This window comes from Salvelinus fontinalis, chromosome 17, assembly GCF_029448725.1.
Source record: "Salvelinus fontinalis isolate EN_2023a chromosome 17, ASM2944872v1, whole genome shotgun sequence".
NCBI lineage: Eukaryota > Metazoa > Chordata > Actinopteri > Salmoniformes > Salmonidae > Salvelinus > Salvelinus fontinalis.
In genome coordinates this window covers 18,155,923-18,174,891 of record NC_074681.1, presented here as the reverse complement: position 1 = coordinate 18,174,891, position 18,969 = coordinate 18,155,923, and the positions used below count along the sequence as shown (strand labels likewise).

The 18,969-nt window shown below is 42.4% G+C and overlaps 1 pseudogene; it reads right to left on the bottom strand.

Moving 5' to 3' along the window:
• Positions 1 to 433: 433 nt before the first annotated feature.
• Positions 434 to 10,736, bottom strand: LOC129814540 (caspase-8-like; annotated as a pseudogene).
• Between the last annotated feature and the right edge of the window lie 8,233 nt (positions 10,737 to 18,969).

Below are 18,969 nucleotides of genomic sequence, written 5' to 3'. Positions count from 1 at the left end.
TACAGGCCTGGAGTGCATATGGCACAGCCATGGTGGTTAATTTCTAGACTGTTACACTAGAATCTGTTTTTAGAATGGTACACTAGAATGTTACTGTTACACTTTTCACTAGAATGTTACACTATTAACTTATAGAATGTTAAGGAAGGGATTATCAACGAGCGTTCTATGGAAGAGAATGAATGACGTGGAAGGTGTGTTCCACTGTTAAGGGTTGCGTCAATCGAATCTGGTATCAGGATAAAATGTGATTCAGAGTCACCAAATATACTTTAAGTATTTTTATTTAACACAAGCGATAAATTGTAAATGCAATTTTCGTACATACGGGTTCACTGTATCACCACGCAGGGTAAAGCAGAGAACTAACTTGAATTTAACAGAGTTTTTTTTTTATACTAGGACAGAGATAGTTCCAACTTTAGTTGGCCTGTCAGAGTAGAGGCTGAGCGTGGTCTAGACTCACTAGCCTATCGGTGGCGCCCAGGCTGGTCCCAGCCCCACAGCGCTCCAGATGTCCGGCACTGTTGCTGTGTAGATTACGCGCCCACACCCTAGAAACTGAGGTCAGACAGTTCTGCAACATTGTTGAGCTATTTGCACCTGCATAGAAAACATACTGTTCCCGCTCAAGGTTAACCACAGCTTCTCAGCACACTATCTGGGGAAAAATGTTACTTCCAGCACACACACAGACCCCCATTATAGGCCAAGCATATTTTCAATCCTCACAATCCCCCTTTTTAAGGGGTGTAAATTAGGTGTAAATTAAAACAGAAACCATCAAGTTCAATGATCGATACATACATACCAGGTTGTTGATAAACCCAGGAACTTTAAACCTTTAATGACCATTCAGAATACGTTCTCAGTACCATAGTAACATATTCGATAACATAGGTGTTTTTAGGAGTCCCCCTTTTGACACCCCTAGGGTGTCACTCATTATCCTTTATTTCAGCGGTCACAGCATAGTAATATGTTAATAGTATTTAATGAAAATAATAAAAAGTTTATTATTAATTAATTAAATTATTTTTTTAATTATTTGTTTTTTAAATCAACAAAGAAAAATCAACAAATGATATACGCTAAGCTGCATTTCGACTCCCCCTTTTGACACCCTTTTAGGGTGTCACACTCAGAATACAAAGATTAAAAGAAACACACCTTTATTGTATAAAGAATAAAAACCCTCTAGTCCACCCTGCTACACCTAACAGGTACTAGGTTGGCTACCTCCCACCCAGGAAATGTAAACCTTGACATAAGGTAGGACAACATACAGGGTAAAAGATTACAAGATTATATTGTGAAACAAAAAGCAATGAATTAAACTAAAAATAAGCCATTTTTATTTTCAATATAGCAAACCATGGATCATCCTCTGCCAAGGCAGTCTCAGCATCCCCCCCGGGAGCAAGCAGTGGCATCATAACCGCGGCGTGCGCAACATCTGTAAAATATTTCCTCAAACAGGGGATAATACATGCAGCACAACACATTAATATAAGAAACATAATAATTAGGGTCAGAAATCCAGTAGCCACCAATGCAGTGTATTTACGGAACCACTCAACCAACCAGGCAACCACACCAAAACCAATATATGTATTTACAATGACTGTTCTAGGCCTACATCAGAATCATAACTCTTCTTATCAGGATTTTTGTGATAATCTTTATCAAAAACAGCCTAAGAATCAACACAAGAACAAAGCTATACCTTAAAATGCTCTCATGTCACATAGGCTCCTCATAAGTGAAGGAGCCGGTCCGTATCTCACCATCTGTTGCGTCATCGATTTCTCCAGAGTCCTGGAAATGAGACCTCTCACGCAACATCCGCACAAAACTAACACAGTCACACAGGTGAAGGTTGCCCACAACACAGTGATCATGACATTTTTCCACTTCCCAAACACACTATCAAACCAATTTGTTAGAGTATTATCTATCCCAGAGTTCTCTGCCAATTCGAGAGCTCATGTGGTTAAACCAGCCAGAGCCTTGGTCACTGATCCGTCTGGAGCTGTGTTATTTAAAAAATAAACATACAGCAATGAATCCCAATCATTCTACATACGCCGCAATTTTCTGCCAATTTACATATATAGAGTCAGTCTATTTTACCAGGCCATGATGGAGGTGTCGGATAATTGGTCAGAGAACCCCTTTACTGCATCTCCAGTCTCATTCACCAATCTCTGGTGCTTATAATAGATGTCATTAATCCAATCAACATTGTTATTTATTGTCAACCACCAATATAATGTAGTGGTTAAGTCTTCACCTATTTGATCCATAGCTTTGTATTAATCTGTAACTTTGGATGCCAATAACATCCATCTAGACAAGGCTACTCCCATCCTGGTCAGAACTCCTCCTGTGCCTACTTTAGCCTCCTAGAACTGGCCTCTGATGACTAACTCGAACTGGTTTGAGGAATAACCCCTGGTTGCAATTTCCTGACCACCCGTTCTGGTAGTTTCTGTCGTATGCGTCCTTTGCTGGTATGAGCCCACCCTACATCAGTTATAGGTGCTGTGAGGTTAAGAATTGTCTCCTGTACTTCCAAACCCAAGTCAGTCACATTAACGATTACCTTTCAGCCATTCAAATCATCTAAGTTCTCGGTGCCATTCTTGTATCTTTAACACTGGCACTCATCAGAAGTTAAAGTGAACTGAGGTGGGTTGGCCAAGTACTTCAATCTGGCCATCCCAATCCCTGTACAGTTATTTGCTTTCCTAGGGAATTGTTTAATGTTGACCTTAAATCCTACATCTTGATCCTCTTTGACTCCTTATTTTGTTAGTCACTCATCAGTGAATTATATAGTATATCTTTTACTTCTTATCAATGACAATGGTGTCATATAATTAGTACCTCCAGGTGGTTGATTTGGATCTATCAGAAAGGTTTCAAAGACTAGGATGCAGCTCAGAGCCCCTACTCTTCCCAAAAACCGCCAACCCTCTCCTGCCCTTAGTTGGTCTGCTAGGTACAATCCCATACTCACACCTCTAGGAGCACACATAGTATGGAACTGTCGGGGTAGGAAATCTTCGTTTAAGGAGGTAACCCCTGGACCTTATTGGTTCTCGGTTCTTCTCCTAACTCTATGTGTGATCAGCAGTGCTTATATGGGTACATACCTTCTTGCAGTAGGTAACGTGGACCCAAGTGACTCTCTCAGCTATTCTAATCGCAAAGGCGGTGGTTTAACATAACCTGGTATGGGTCTTCCCAACGGGCTGTTTCCCGTCTATTCTCCTCAGGGACTGGATCCCCCCCTAGTCTCCTGGTTGGATTGAGTGAATCACCTTCTCCTGTCATTCACCTGTTGGACACAAAACCTTGGACATACGGGTTTGGTTAACAAACATTTTCTCATGTGTTCTATCTGATTAGCTAGAATGTCCTCCATTATTATCCTAGTAAACCAACTCTAGGGATAATATCTTGACCTAATATTTCAGTTACCATACTCGTGTCCGCCAAGTAAGTTGGGAACGCTATATATATATATATATATATATATATATATATATATATATATATATATATATATATATATATATATATATATATATATATATATATATAATTTATTATTATTAGTAACTAATAGGCCACAAAGTGCCCTAATCCATCCCCCTTTTGATACATGGCTCCGCCCTTGTATCAATACTGGCGCAAATCTAACAATTCTCTGTCAAGTGTCTTATCTACTTTAAGAGTCATCTGTGCTGCCCCTTAGTTCCTGAAACCAACTAAGTTTTCATTCCCTATTTGTCTCCCCTCAGTAACCGTGACCCAGTCTGTGTCACTCCTATCTCTCTGCTCCCAACCTTCAAGGTCTCAGCAGTGTGGGGTGGGCCCCTCTGTCTGCCCTTTCCCCTATCTGTCTGCAGCCTGTGTATGGTGTTGTCTTTTGGATGGGATGTTAAACGGGTGTCATGACTCTCTGTGGTCACTAAAGATCCCATGGCACTTATCACAAGAGTAGGGGCGTTAACCCCGGTGTACAGGCTAAATTCCCAATCTGGCCACCTACTGTAATCATCCCCAGTTTACAATTAGCTCATTCATCCCTCCTCTCCCCTGTAACTATTCCCCAGGTTGTTGCTATGAATGAGAATGTGTTCTCAGTCGACTTACCGGGTTAAATAAATAAAATGAAATTAGACTAACATTTAGTTTTCAACAGTAGAGATATGTATAAAACTTGCTGTCATTGTTTCAATATTCAAATTCGATCTCCAACTGTCCCATAGTAATGAACATGTCGGGAGTCGGAATGAACCGACAGCCAGGCAGCTTTTCTCAGCCATTCGAAAATCATGAATCAGCATCATTTATCTGGATATATACAAAGAACTATCAATAGAAAACAAAAGTGCAGCTAGTTTGCTGTCTTTCCAGCTTCAGTTTGAAGTGATTGTGTTAGTTGTGTTGTTGGCTAGCTCCTCTGAACAACAGTGTTCTGCCGAGAGAGCACATTTTCTTTGCAAGGCAAAATCGTGCATCATTAGCTCATTGTTGTGGATGTATCCAAATAAATGTCACTAGAAAACAGCTAAAACAAATACAATTGCAGCTACTTTGTAGTTACTCTGACGTGACTAAGTTAGCAGTAGTTGGCTAGCTATCAACCAAGGGTTAAGAACGTTGCCAGCCAGTATGGCAATGGAACATTTAGAATGAACGACTGGGTCACATTCATTGATACAGAACAAAAAGACTGAACGACTGGGTCGCATCTCTGGCAACCGAACCGATAGAACGAACGACCAGCCGGCTTGGCTAGCATCCCTAGATCTGTGTCAGGACTATATCTTGTGGAAGGATGAATTAGTATGAATATATTAAAATAACGTTTTTAATGAAAATATGTCAATCATTATTTGAGTATGTTGGTAACCCGTTGTATAAAAGTGATAATGCCCTGGAAGCCGGTGTTTGGAGGATACATTGGCACGGTTTGCCAGCCCTCGACATCTTCTCGTGCTTAACAACACCTGTGCCAATATATCCTCCAAACAGAGAGGATTGCACGCTCTAGAATGCCCTTCAAGCCAATCAGAAACAAGTATTCAACAATGCCATGGTATAATTAAGCATTAAGGCCGGAGGGGGTGTGGTACATGGCCAATATACCACGGCTAAGGGCTGATCTTAAGCACGATGCAATGCGGAGTGCCTGGATACAGCCCTTAGCCAAGGGTATATTAGCCATAGACTGAAATGTAGGAGCACCAGAAATTAGATTTAAAATTTTTATTGAGATACAGCCTATATTGGGCCTATAAGAATTCTAGCTACCTCTGGATATTTGTTTATTATACAAGCTAATTCCATTTGTGGAATATTAGGTTCTATATTGTGTAAAAGCAATATATTCCTATTGAGATGCATTACATTGAACATGGTATACTGTCTCTTTAAAGACGTCAGGGTTTTGATGATGACATGCAAGAGATATGTCATTAATTTATTGCTATGATCATGCATCTCCTGAAGAAGCTATGCCTTTTGCTTTCTTAAGAAGATACAAATGGAAGATAAACTTGTTGGGTAATATGGGTCAGATCTTTTGTCTTGATTTACTTTACTTTAATGAGTTTATTTGGTAACACTTAATTTTAAGGGGTCATTATTACAGTGTAACTACATGTATAATTACACTGTAACAAGTATTATAGTTAAATGTAACCACTTATTACAGTATAACTATAACTACATGTATAATTACACTGTAACAAGTATTATAGTTAACTGTAACCACTAATTACAGTGTAATTGCAACATGTTACTGGTAGTAATTTGATACGAATGGGCAGGTTTCCGCTAACTTCACCAACTTAGTGTTTCGCTTCTTCTCAGCTGCATAAAGTCACAAAGGTTGTGATCAACTGTCTGAGAGATTATAGCCTATGCTCAATGGCACTGTTCAAACGATATCTCCACTCAGTGTTGTTGCTAGCACTTGCCCCCAAAATAAAGTGTACCATCTGGGTTAACTTGGTTGAGCTGGTAAAAACAGATCAGTAGGTCAACCTCACTGACTGGAATCTAATATCGGTGGCATATGTGGGAAAATACAGTATTTCAAAGTATAGTGCATGTAATGTTTGGCTAAGAACAATGTCATTACTAGTTGTTACACAGGATTTAGCTCATTATAATGAAGTGTATCTTGAGGGGTACTTACTTGTAATTAGTGTACAGTACATTACTCTTCCTGACAAACTGGCCCTCATTTGAAAGGTTCTGGAAGTTTCACTTAAGTTCTGTACCTTATTGTAAAATTAAGTGAAACTTACAGAACCTTTCAAATGAGGGCCAGGTTGTCAGGAAGAGTAATGTACTGTATAAGTAAACATTAATTACAAGTAAGTACCCCTCAAGATACACAGGATTTAGCTCGTTCAAATGAATCGTAACACTTGGCAATTACATTGTACCTAGGCAAACATTGTGTATAATGCTTGAAATTGTGTGTTTTTTGTCGTCTGGGATTACCAAATTAACCCAGATAGTACGCTTTATTTTGGTGGCAAGAACTAGAAATAACATTGAGTGGAGATATATTTTCAACAGTGCACATGCATGGGTAAGTAATTAGAGCCGATTGAATATAATCTCTCGGACACCTAGCGCATCCATGAGGGGTCACAACCTTTGTGACAGTTACTGAATCTGATGCAGCTGAGAAGAAACAAAACATTACATTTGTGAATTTAGTGGAAAGCTGCCCATTTGTAACAAGCACGGTAACAAGCATTCATTGTGACACCTCTGTAATTACAGACTGAAATTACCACCAGTTACATGTTGTAATTGGCCCTCATTTGAAAGGTTCTGGAAGTTTCACTTAAGTTCTGTACCTTATTGTAAAATTAAGTAAAACTTCCAGAACCTTTCAAATGAGGGCCAATTTGTCAGGAAGAGTAATGTACTCTATAGGTAAACATTAATTACAAGTAAGTACCCCTCAAGATACACTTCATTTTAATGAGCTAAATCCTGTGTAACAACTAGTAATTACATTGTTCTTAGCTAAACATTACATGCACTATACTTTGAAATACTGTATTTTTCCACAGGCATGCCATTGAGGGCTTCCACCATTTTAAAGTAGTCAACTAGGTGGGGATTTATATGGGTTGTAGCCTCAATGGCGCTGCCCATGCTGTCACAGGCACTATAATGGCAAAGATATAAGGATGAGTCCTCTTTCTATCTGTAACGTTCGTCTGGTGGTGTATGAACGGACCAAGGCGCAGCGGGTGATGAATACATAACGATTTATTTCAAACAGACGAAACACTGACAAAACACTAGAACAAACTACAAAACAATAAACGAAGGCAACAGACCTGAAACAAACAAACTTACATATAGACGAAGGACGCAAGAACAGGAACAGACTACCTAAAACGAACGAACAAACGAAACAGTCCCATGTGGATTACACAGACACAGGAACAATCACCCACAAACAAACAGTGAGAACAACCTACCTTAATATGGCTCTCAATCAGAGGAAACGTCAAACACCTGCCTCTAATTGAGAGCCATACCAGGCAACCCATTAACCCAACATAGAAAACACATAACATAGACTACCCACCCCAACTCACGCCCTGACCAATTAAACACATACCAAACAACAGAAAACAGGTCAGGAACGTGACACTATCTCTATGTCACACTCTCTCTGATGGGAGATGGGTCAAGGTACAGGAAGCTGTGCTAGGGTCCCTGAGACCAATATACACACTAAAAAGATCCCCTAGAGAGAGAAAGAAAGAGAGATGACAGAATTTTACATCCAGATTGGCCAATGGGCTTCACTGAATGAGATCATGCCCATAATATCAACCAATAAGGTGAGCAAGGATGCCTACTCTCGTCCTGCTCAGTCCCTGGTCTGTCCCTCAGATCTGAAGTTGCTAGGAAGTGGTGGTTATTGATGATGAAGCACGTCCCCCGAGTATTAAGGGTCATAGGATAGCGCTCCATCTGTTGGGCAAACACACACACAGTTACCTCTAACCCCATGGACAACAATAAAATAAATGCCAAATGTTATGTTTGATGTCTATAGTCCACCCTACTGTCTATCCCTAGAGGTGTTCCAGAGGCGCAATGTAGAAGTGGTTACCTGGTCAGGCCGAGACCCAGTCTGAGGTGCCGTGTCTGCATCTGAGTACAAACTCACGCTTTACCCATCCTCACCTATGGACAAGGGGCAAGATCACACTTCAGCTACACGTCTGTGAGTGTGTGAGTGTGTGACATGGCTGGGCTGTGTTTCTAATATAGCCATGCTCTGTAGTGACTGAGGGGGGCTGAAGGCCCTCTGGTTCAAGCTGAACCGGGGGGGGGGGGGGGGGGGGGGCTGCTGTTTCTGGTTGCTGATTGACTGAACAGAAGACTTCTGCCGTGACAGATTGCCCTTTGCTAAAAAACAACAACCATTTAAAAATAACAATTGATAATTTAACATACTGCATTAATACTGAAATATGAATCAGAGTGAAAGAGTGTGTGTGTGTAAGAGAAAGAAGAGAAGAGAGTGAGAGGGGTTTGCACCTGCTGGCGAGGTGTGTGTGTATCAATATGTACCTCTTCTGTGCTGGCGTACTATGTGGGTCAGCGGTGTGTCACACTGCTCCAGTGTCCTCTGTAACTCGTCCAGTCTGTCCTCTGTCAGAAGCCCCTACCTCTCCATCTCACACAGCACCTCCAGGGCTGTGTACAAAGGACAGAGAGAGTGAGTGAGTGAGTGAGTGAGTGAGTGAGTGAGTGATTGTATTTATCAGCAGCTACTCTTTCTGGGATCCAGCAAATTGAATTGAAGGCAGTTATAAAAAAAATAATAACATTACAATACATTCACAACAGATTTCACAACATATTAAAGTGTGTGTCAACAAAAATAGTGACTAAAATATTCGTCAAGCACCTATTCTTCAGTGGCAATTGACAAGACTATAACTGACTAAATGGACCCAGAAAAAACTATAACTAAACGATCCATAATACCGGTGGTATGTTTTTTCTCCTTCTATCGTGCATTGGCAGGCTGCATTTTACATTCATAAAGTATAGAAAAACTTGGCTACTTGCGGACCCCTTCCGTTAACCATTTGTTTAGGATACACCTTGTTCAGTCATGTTACCTCATTAGCCAGCTATAGCTAACAACCTGGGACACGTTCAGCAGGACGCAATGTTTTGGAACGTTCAGATATAAATATGCTATGTAGAACAGACATGCCTCTCTGACATGTTAAATAAGGAATAACGTCGGCTCTATTCATGGAATTTCTATCTGCAACATTATAAAACGTTTTGCAACTGAACGTGGCCCTGGTAACATTACCAGTAGCCTGTATGCAAACATTTGGTGTCACAAAAAGAAAGGGAGAGGAAACAATTTATTGATTAAATTCCTCTTGCCACTATATCTGACTGGGTAAATAACTTTAGATTGAGTTAATGTGGACCCAGTGACTCAGACTTGAGAGCTTGGACGAGGACTTGAGCACTGGGACTCTGACTTCAGCCATAGGGACTTATGACTCGTGACTGGACGATTGGTAACTTGGACTTCGAGCACAGGGAACTTTTACATTTAAAAACATTTTTACTAGGAAAGTCAGTTAAGAACAAATTCTTATTTACAATGACGGCCTACTGGTAAACAGTGGGTTAACTGCCTTGTTCAGGGGCAGAACGACAGATTTTGACCTTGTCAGCTCAGGGATTCGATCCAGCAACCTTTCGGTTACTGGCTCTATCTACTAGGCTACCTGCCGCCCCAAACTTGGGACTCGATTTGGACTCAAGGTTTAGTCAGTCGACAATGTCAGTGGGCGAAACAGTCTTTAGCTCCCTGTCAAAGTCATTAGCCCCCATTCTACTTTTGGACATAAATGTGGTTGTGGCGTCTGGAACGTTGATAACAATGGAAATGATGTGACTGGGTGATGGAGGTGCAACCCATACTACTTTGATGAACCATCTGGTGATTACATGGAAGTCAGTGATTTATGTTACTATAGGTTAATGAGGCAATACAAATGTGATGTGGCTAAAATTATATGGCATTTAGTTGACTAAAATGGACAACTGTTTAGATAATTTTGACAACAACTATTCGAAATCATTATTTAAATGACAAAAATGTGACTTAATATATTTTAGTCAAAATTACTAAGACTAGACTAAATCTAAAAATAGAGTGCCAAAATAAACACACACACACACCAGTGTTAAACTTCTTACAGTGCAGAGATCCAGTCGTCCTCTGGGCAGTTTATCACTCAGCAGAAACTTCATCTTAGTGACATTCTCCTGAGTTACATCTACCGAGACCTTATACAACATCCTCCTAAGAGAACGAGAGAGAGAGAGAGAGAGAGAGAGATGTAATGCAATCAGTGAATTACAAAATATTCTAGAAAAATCACTGTTGCTGTTCTATGTGGCCTATTGCTGTGACAATACACAAACACACACACCCCCACAGAGCTCTGTGCTCACCTGTACTGTGAAAGGGCAGGGCTTGCGTCAGCCTGGGTGTAGGCCGTTCACTCCGGCTACAGGAGGTGGAGCAGGTCCATTCGACCAATGACACTGAGAAGCTGGGACAGGAAGTAGTGGTCATCCAGCAGGCCTTTCTCTTGCAGCCTCAGGAACAGGCCACAGCCATCCTTCATCTGGAGTCAGACCACAAGGATTAGATAGGGACTAGGTTCCAATTCTCTACCCTTCTTCATGAAGTGTGCACTTACACTGATATAAAAGAATGGACTGATATGAAACATGATAGAAACTCCCAACTCCCTATAGCCCAAGCTTACACCCCTTTCCATTCGGCTCATCTGAAAGGATTGGTCATCAATATGGTGTTAACTTACTCCACCCCTAACCTGTCTGAGGGCCGGGTGGAGTTATTACCACATTACTAATACCAAACCTAGCATCCAATGTTTTCAAGGCTTTGTGATGGCCACTCCAATACCTTGACTTTGTTGTTCTTAAGCCATTTTGCCACAACTTTGGAAGTATGCTTGGGGTCTTTGTCCATTTGGAAGACCCATTTTAACATTTTAACCACCCAGCTTTAACTTCCTGACTGATATCTTGAGATGTTGCTTCAATATATCCACATACTTTTTGTTCCTTATGATGCCATATTTTTGTGAAGTGCACCAGTCCCTCCTGCAGCAAAGCACCCCCACAACATGATGCTACCACCCCCGTGCTTCACGGTTGGGATGGTGTTCTTTGGCTTGCAAGCATCCCCCTTTTTCCTCCAAAGGTAACGATGGTCATTAAGGCCAAACAGTTCTATTTTTATTTCATCAGACCAGAGGACATTTCTCCAAAAAGTACAATATTTGTCCCCATGTGCAGTTACAAACCATAGTCTGGCTATTTTATGGCAGTGGCTTCTTCCTTGCTGAGTGGCCTTTCAGGTTATGTCGATATAGGACTCATTTTACTGTGGATAGAGATACTTTTGTACCTGTTTCCTCCAGTATCCTCACAAGGTCCTTTGCTGTTTTTCTGGGATTGATTTGCACTTTTCGCACCAAAGTACGTTCATCTCTAGGAGACAGAAAGGGTCTCCTTCCTGAGCGGTATGACGGCTGCGTGGTCCCATGGTGTTTACACTTGTGTACAATTGTTTGTACAGATGAACGTGGTACCTTCAGGCATTTGGAAATTGCTCCCAAGGATGAACCAGACTTATGGAGGTCTACAATTTTCTTTCTGAGGTCTTGGCTGATTTCTTTTCATTTTCCCATTATGTCAAGCAAAGAGGCACTGAGTTTGAAGGTTGGCCTTGAAATACATCCACAGGTACACATCCACTTGACTCAAATTATGTCAATTAGCCTTTCAGATGCTTCTAAAGCCATGACATAATTTCTGGAATTTTCCAAGCTGTTTAAAGGTACAGTCAACTTAGTGTATGTACACTTCTAGCCCACTGGAATTGTGATACTGTGAATTATAAGTGAAATAATCTGTCTGTAAACAATTGTTGGAAAAATTACTTGTGTCATGCACAAAGTAGATGTCCTAACCGACTTGCCAAAACTATAGTTTGGTTAACAAGAAATTTGTGGAGTGGTTGAAAAACAAGTTTTAATGACACCAACCTAAGTGTATGTAAACTTCCGACTTCAACTGTACATTTATCAGGGGTGCTGCGGCACCTCCAGCACCCTTCCTGCGACTATGATTCTATAAGGAAACAAATGATGAAGTGCAACGCTGGATAGATGACAGTTGCAGGCTCATGTCTATCAGAGCAGAGAGAGAGAACGAGATCATAGAAAATGAATGTCATTCTAGTTCTGTGAGAGAAACAGGCACACTTCTCTCTCTCACCACAGCAATGGCCATGCATTGGCCTATAGGCGCTACAATGTTGCACAAACCATAAACACGGGCCGGTCCAACTCTAATCAATTCTTAATATAGAACATCAGGCAAGTTTTCCCATTAACTTTTTAGGGGGCTGGAGAATTACAGAGGAGGCAACTTGAATTAACTCTGATTGCAATGTAAAGAATTCTAATAAAAGTAAACTGTGAGAGAAAAAAGGTCATGCCAAGAAAAGGTACCGGATCCTGGCAAATGGTTTCCGGAACGAAACAGTCCAAAACTGAGAGGTGCCAGATCCTGTTCCGGCAGGGTCAGTCTCAAATTAAGCACTGGCTATAAGACTATGACAAGTAGGTACCCTCTTCTGCATGACAGGACATGACAGTCCACAGATTTTATATATTTTTTTACTTTTCTTTTCTTTTAGTTAGTAAATGCAGATATCTAGTTTAGCCTACTCAAACACCCAGCTCAAACATAGAGGGATGCTATGCTACCTAGCTAGCTATGGCTATCCAACACTGGAACTCTTCCAAGTCAAGGTAAGCTTCTGGTTTTATTAATTTATTGCCACCTGGGCCCACAGGTGTGACTGCTAAACTTCTTACTAACTGTACACTGTACTGCATGATTGTAGCGGATTTACTAATGAGTTAGTTGTAGTAGCTATGTTGACTTGAAGTTAGCTAATATGGTGACAACAATGTAGGCTGTATGTAGCGGTTAGCGGTTACGATATGAAGGTTTGGGTTGGAAAGGTATTTTCTTCTTGTCAGACAGCTGATGTGTTGTGCACTAAAGTCCACAAGCGAAGGGAAAAGGGTAGAGGAGGAGAGCGCGTAAATGCAAGAAGGAATTATCCAACAATCAAAAGGATCATGATGTTTATATGTGGCTGTTATGAAAGTGAACTGTGTTTGTGTGTGATCAGGGGTGTATTCAGTCCGCCGATTCTGTTGAAAAACTTTTCTTAAACGGAAGCAAACGGAACAAAATGTGGAGAAAAATACCTGAATTTGTCCAACAGAAACTTGTTTGCAACTGTTGGACTGATTACACCCTAGATAAGCTAGATGCAGGCAAGATTGTGCAAGGCGGTATTGAATGTGTCAATGTGTCATGTTTTGTCATTTGATTATCATGTCTTGTCCCTGTGCTTCCCTTCCATTTGTCTCCCTCTGCTGGTCTTAGTAGGTTCTTTCCCTCTTTCTATTCCTCTCTCTTCCCCTCCCTCTCTTCCTCTCTCGCTCTCTCTCTATCGTTCCGTTCCTGCTCCCAGCTGTTCCTCATTTTCCTAACTACCTCATTTAATCTTTCACACCTGTCCCCTATTTTGCCCTCTGATTAGAGTTCCTATTTCTCCCTCTGTTTTCCGCTTCTGTCCTTGTCGGATCTTTGTTTGAGGTTTGCTGTTCTGTGTCCTGGTTCCGCCCTGTCGTGTTTTTGCCTTCAACAGATGCTGCGTGTGAGCAGGTGTCATCTAAGATATATCCTGGAGTACCGTTTTGTTTAAGACTGGAATAAAGACTCTGTTTTTGTTAACCTGTTGGGGATGGGGGCGCTGTTTAGACTATTTATGCTAATGTGGCTAATTTTTTAAACGGCTTCCCACAAAATCCTTGATCGTACAATATGCATATTATTATTATTATTGGATAGAAAACAGTCTATAGTTTCTATAGGAGTTGAAATTTTGTCTCTAAGTGGAACAGAGCCCATTCTACAGCAATTTCCCTGACATGGAGTCAGATTTGAGAAACGTTGGCCACTTTTCTGAAGTCATTTAAACGGGCACTGTCGTTGCTATGACTATACGGACACTTCTTACGTCTTCCCCTGGATGCCTTTACGTGATGACGATTCCAACGGGCTCGATTGCTCGTTCACAGGCACTACAAATGAAAAAAACCTTTAGCTAGCAAGTCTTTTCTTGCTGCGTAACGCGCGTGGAAGACACCGACCCTCTCCTGTTCCAAGCATTAGTTTAGCCTGTTATATTTCTCCGGTCATCTTTTCACTCGTTATAGGAGTTACAAACATCACAAAGTAGTTAATTTAAAGCGTTTTATAGCAATTTATATCCGTTTAGTGCGATTTTGGGACATTTATTTTTGCAACGATGTGAAAAGTTGGGAACGCTTTTCAGTTCATCCCGAACGTAGTTGACATTTCCACATGGCAAGAGGACAGCTTTCCACCAAAAGACGATTTCTCCCAAGAAAGGATCCTTTGCCCAAGATACTGATGGAAGAACAGCTCAAGGTAGGACATTTTTATTATGATAAATCGTGTTTCTGTCGAAACATTTTAGTGGCTTAGGACGCCATGTTTTTTGACGTAGCTTCGCTTGGCGCAAACTGTATTGAAAAGTAAGGATAAATTAAAAAATGTAATAACGCAATTGTATTAAGAATTAAATTGTCTATCAATCCCTGTCCACCCTATATTTTTTAGTCACGTTTATGAGTATTTATGTATAAGAGTAGATCACTGTCTAAGTGGCGCAAGGACAAATTCTGACCAGCTGAGTTACATTTCACATTGTCTAACCATGATTTTGGTGGCTAAATATAAACATTTTCGATCAAACTGTATATGCATGTTGTAATGTGATGTTACAGGAGTGTCATCGGAAGAATTCTGAGAAGGTTAGTGAAAAAATTAATATCTTTTGGCGATGTTGACTTTTATCGCTCACTTTGGCTAGAATCAATGCTGGGCTGCTAATTGCTATGTGCTAAGCTAATATAACGATTTATTGTGTTTTCGCTGTAAGACACTTAGAAAATCTGAAATATTGTCTGTATTCACAGGATCTGTGTCTTTCGATTCGTGTATGCTGTGTATTTTTACGAAATGTTTGATGATTAGTAGTTAGGTAAACACGTTGCTCATTGTAATTATTCTAGTCCATTTGTGATGGTGGGTGCAATTGTAAACTATGCCATATACCTGAAATATGCACTTTTTTCTAACAAAACCTATCCCATACCATAAATATGTTATCAGACTGTCATCTAATGAGTTTTTTTGTTGGTTAGGGGCTATAAATATCTTAGTTTAGCCGAATTGGTGATGGCTACTGGTGTTGGTGGACAAATAAAAGATGGTGGAATATGCTAATGTGTTTTTAGGTAATAGATGTACATCTTTACATATTGTGTCTTCCCTGTAAAACATTTTAAAAATCGGAAATGTTGACTGGATTCATAAGATCTGTGTCTTTCATTAGCTGTATTGGACTTTAATGTGTGAAAGTTAAATATTTTAAAAAAATATTTTTTTTGAATTTCGCGGCACTGGTTTTTCAGTGGGGGGGGGGGGGGTGTGCCGCTAGCGCCACGCTGATCCTAGACAGGTTAAGTCGCTTTTGGGTCCTCATTCACCAGCATAACAGAAAGATCCGACCACAATGGACCCAGCGACTACGGATTCTCGCAACACTGCCATCGAGATCCAGGGAGCAATGCTCGGCAGACACGAGCAGGAATTGTCTGCTGCTCGTCATGCCGTTGAGACCCTGGCCGCTCAGGTTTCCAACCTCTCAGGACAGTTTCAGAGTCTTCGTCTCGTGCCACCTGTTACTTCCTGGTCTTCCGAGTCTTCGGAACCTAGGGTTAATAACCCACCATGTTACTCTGGGCAACCCACTGAGTGCCGCTCCTTTCTCACCCAGTGTGATATTGTGTTTTCTCTCCAGCCCAACACATACTCACGAGAGAGAGCTCGGATCGCCTACGTCATATCACTCCTTACTGGTCGGGCTCGGGAGTGGGGCACAGCTATCTGGGAGGCAAGGGCTGAGTGTACTAACGAATATCAGAACTTTAAAGAGGAGATGATACGGGTTTTTGATCGTTCAGTTTTTGGGAAGGAGGCTTCCAGGGTCCTGGCTTCCCTATGTCAAGGTGATCGATCCATAACGGATTACTCTATAGAGTTTCGCACTCTTGCTGCATCCAGTGACTGGAACGAGCCGGCGTTGCTCGCTCGTTTTCTGGAGGGACTTCACGCTGAGGTTAAGGATGAGATTCTCTCTCGGGAGGTTCCTTCCAGCGTGGACTCTTTGATTGCACTCGCCATCCGCATAGAACGACGGGTAGATCTTCGTCACCGAGCTCGTGGAGGAGAGCTCGCGTTAACGGTGTTTCCCCTCTCCGCATCTCAACCATCTTCTCCCATCAGCTCAGAGACTGAGCCCATGCAGCTGGGAGGTATTCGCATCTCGACTAAGGAGAGGGAACGGAGAATCACCAACCGCCTTTGTCTCTATTGCGGTTCTGCTGGACATTTTGTCATGTCATGTCCAGTAAAAGCCAGAGCTCATCAGTAAGCGGAGGGCTACTGGTGAGCGCTACTACTCAGGTCTCTCCATCAAGATCCTGTACTACCTTGTCGGTCCATCTACGCTGGACCGGTTCGGCTGCTTCCTGCAGTGCCTTGATAGACTCTGGGGCTGAGGGTTGTTTTATGGACGAAGCATGGGCTCGGAAACATGACATTCCTCTCAGACAGTTAGGGAGGCCCACGCCCATGTTCGCCTTAGATGGTAGTTCTCTCCCCAGTATCAGATGTGAGACACTACCTTTAACCCTCACAGTATCTGGTAACCACAGTGAGACCATTTCCTTTTTGATTTTTCGTTCACCTTTTACACCTGTTGTTTTGGGTCATCCCTGGCTAGTATGTCATAATCCTTCTATTAATTGGTCTAGTAATTCTATCCTATCCTGGAACGTTTCTTGTCATGTGAAGTGTTTAATGTCTGCTATCCCTCCTGTTTCTTGTGTCCCCTCTACTCAGGAGGAACCTGGGGATTTGACAGGAGTGCCGGAGGAATATCATGATCTACGCACGGTCTTCAGTCGGTCCAGAGCCAACTCTCTTCCTCCTCACCGGTCGTATGATTGTTGTATTGATCTCCTTCCGGGGACCACTCCCCCTCGGGGTAGACTATACTCTCTGTCGGCTCCCGAACGTAAGGCTTTCGAGGATTATCTGTCTGTTTCTCTCGACGCCGGTACCGTGGTGCCTTCTTCCTCTCCCGCCGGAGCGGGGTTTTTCTTTGTTAAGAAGAAGGACGGTACTCTGCGCCCCTGCGTGGATTATCGAGGGCTGAATGACATAACGGTTAAGAATCGTTATCCGCTTCCCCTTATGTCGTCAGCCTTTGAGATGCTGCAGGGAGCCAGGTTCTTTACTAAGTTGGACCTTCGTAACGCTTACCATCTCGTACGCATCAGAGAGGGGGACGAGTGGAAAACGGCGTTTAACACTCCGTTAGGGCATTTTGAATACCGGGTTCTGCCGTTCGGTCTCTCTAATGCTCCAGCTGTCTTTCAGGCATTAGTTAATGATGTACTGAGAGACATGCTGAACATCTTTGTTTTCGTTTACCTTGACGATATCCTGATTTTTTCATCGTCACTCGAGATTCATGTTCAGCACGTTCGACGTGTACTCCAGCGCCTTTTAGAGAATTGTCTCTACGTGAAGGCTGAGAAGTGCGCCTTTCATGTCTCCTCTGTCACTTTTCTTGGTTCTGTTATTTCCGCTGAAGGCATTCAGATGGATCCCGCTAAGGTCCAGGCTGTCAGCGATTGGCCCGTTCCTAAGTCACGTGTCGAGTTGCAGCGTTTTCTCGGTTTCGCTAATTTCTATCGGCGTTTCATTCGTAATTTCGGTCAAGTGGCTGCCCCTCTCACAGCTCTGACTTCTGTCAAGTCTTGCTTTAAGTGGTCCGGTTCCGCCCAGGGAGCTTTTGATCTCCTCAAGAAGCGTTTTACATCCGCTCCTATCCTTGTTACTCCTGACGTCACTAAACAATTTATTGTCGAGGTTGACGCTTCAGAGGTGGGCGTGGGAGCCATTCTGTCCCAGCGCTTCCAGTCTGACGATAAGGTTCATCCTTGCGCTTACTTTTCTCATCGCCTGTCGCCATCGGAACGCAACTATGATGTGGGTAACCGCGAACTGCTCGCTATCCGCTTAGCCATAGGCGAATGGCGACAGTGGTTGGAGGGGGCGACCGTTCCTTTTGTCGTTTGGACTGACCATAAGAACCTTGAGTACATCCGTTCTGCCAAACGACTTAATGCACGTCAAGCTCGTTGGGCGTTGTTTTTCGCTCGTTTTGAGTTCGTGATTTCCTATCGCCCGGGAAATAAGAACACCAAGCCTGATGCCTTATCCCGTCTCTTTAGTTCTTCTGTGGTTTCTACCGACCCCGAGGGGATTCTCCCTGAAGGGCGTGTTGTCGGGTTGACTGTCTGGGGAATTGAGAGACAGGTAAAGCAAGCGCTCACTCACACTGCGTCGCCGCGCGCTTGTCCTAGTAACCTTCTGTTTGTTCCTGTCTCTACTCGTCTGGCTGTTCTTCAGTGGGCTCATTCTGCCAAGTTAGCTGGCCACCCCGGTGTTCGGGGTACGCTTGCTTCTATTCGCCAGCGGTTTTGGTGGCCTACTCAGGAGCGGGACACGCGTCGTTTCGTGGCTGCTTGTTCGGACTGCGCGCAGACTAAGTCAGGTAACTCTCCTCCTGCCGGTCGTCTC